This window comes from Thermobia domestica, chromosome 2, assembly GCF_964235325.1.
Source record: "Thermobia domestica chromosome 2, izTheDome1.hap1.1, whole genome shotgun sequence".
NCBI classification, from domain to species: domain Eukaryota; kingdom Metazoa; phylum Arthropoda; class Insecta; order Zygentoma; family Lepismatidae; genus Thermobia; species Thermobia domestica.
Genome location: NC_137455.1, coordinates 10,560,979 through 10,562,737, shown reverse-complemented (window position 1 = coordinate 10,562,737; position 1,759 = coordinate 10,560,979). Strand labels below are relative to the sequence as shown.

Genomic DNA, 1,759 nt, shown 5'->3' with positions numbered 1-1,759 from the left:
AAGCCTGTAGAAGTTAATAAGAAAAAAATAATTCTTTTTAAGTTCGTTCTAGCAATGCCCTTGGAGCATTCTTAACTTTTTTTCCCCCAAAAATATAGGTGGAAACATTTTACATTTACTTAAGAGTCTTCATCCCGGCGAAATTAAAATACCGCTAATTTTACAGTAATTATGTGATATCTTCAAATAGATAAAAGATAATCGAAATGTGGAACAAAAGAGCCCTCGACAATATTATTTTACATGAGATACCGTTATCTAGACTCACTTATCTGCTTTCGAATTCGAGCCATTTTGAAAATCGGCATTTATTTTCGCGTTTCTAAACAGCTGAAAACGGAAAGCCACTAGGTGACTTGTGATAACGGTACCTCACCCAAAATAATATTGTCTAGGGCGCTCTTGTTCCATATTTCAATTATCTTTTAACTATTTGAAGATATCACATAATTACTGTAAAATTAGCGGTATTTTAATTTCGCCGGGATGAAGACTCTTAACGTCTTTTCGGGTGCAGAATAATACCCATTCAATCCTACATAGAAATAATATTGGAACCCCCTAAAACTTGGACTACTCCCAGCAAAAATTTCTGAGTGCGCGACTGCACGCCAGGGAGAGGGGCGAGGAACACTTTCGGCCTAGGGACGGCAAAACATCAAACCCGACCCTGTACAGATATTACGTTTTGCAGCATTACTTACAGGTATAAATACGGGACGTTAAATTGAACTCTTATTTCGAAATAATGTACACATAGACTTCTAAACAACGTTGGATTTGGGGTGACTAAAGAGTCATCCTGGATCTCTGGTGCAGTGTTGAATTCAGACATTTTCACCCGGGAGGGAATGTGGACTCCTGAGGAAGGGAGGGGAGTTTCAGTAAAGTAATTTCTACATTTTGTGATTGAAATTTTGAGTTTCTCGGGGGAAAATTCCTACCCGGGCTACCCCCTGAATTCATCACTGCTCTGGTGTAATTTGAACGCAGTAACTTCGAGCACTGCTTCTCGAAATCAGTAACCTAATAATTTACACTGTATTCAATTTGGAACATGGGAGATCCGGGTTCGATTCGCGGCGGGAGCTCATGTGGTTCGGATTCCACGTTAATCAGTAGGTCCACGTCTCATATAGCCTCGCTGCTGAACGGGACGCTAAACTAAAATCAACTCAACTCAATTTGGAACATTCATAAATAGTGTCATGTAATGCACACTTGGTTCCCCGAGTTAAGCGGAAGGAAATTTTTAAAAAATTATGAACTAAAAAACACTCTCGAAAACAAAATGAAAAGTAAACATTACGCGTATACTACAAGGTCACACACAAACAGCTCTTGCCGGATAAACTTACTTCGTAGAATCATAGCTGCGCGTCAGGATGGCCGAGCGCTCTAAGGCGCCAGACTCAAGCGCATTAGCTTCTCACTTCAAGAGTGAGTTGAGGAATTCTGGTCCTCGTATGAGGGCGTGGGTTCGAATCCCACTCCTGACAAATACTTTTTCTTATTTTTTTTTAAGTGAGCAAATACGTATTTTATTAGGGAAATAATTAGTGATTGGGTTGTATTAACAAATTATTAGCTTGTGGAAAATTTTGAAACGATTATATATATTAAATGAAATCTTTAAGTTTTACGTCCCACGTTTATGCCTGCTAGGCTAAAGGAGACAGTGATGATGAGAAATGAAATGATGGAAGGAGGAAAATGGGAGGAAACGGGAGAACCCCGAGAAAACCCAAGCACACGGTGT

At 39.5% G+C, this 1,759-nt stretch overlaps 1 non-coding gene across 1 annotated transcript; it reads left to right on the top strand.

The window, feature by feature from the left end:
• The first annotated feature begins 1,379 nt into the window (after positions 1-1,379).
• Positions 1,380-1,499, top strand: TRNAL-CAA (transfer RNA leucine (anticodon CAA)). Its single transcript has 2 exons — positions 1,380-1,417; positions 1,454-1,499. It is a non-coding gene; the product is annotated as a tRNA-Leu (tRNA).
• Positions 1,500-1,759: the final 260 nt, after the last annotated feature.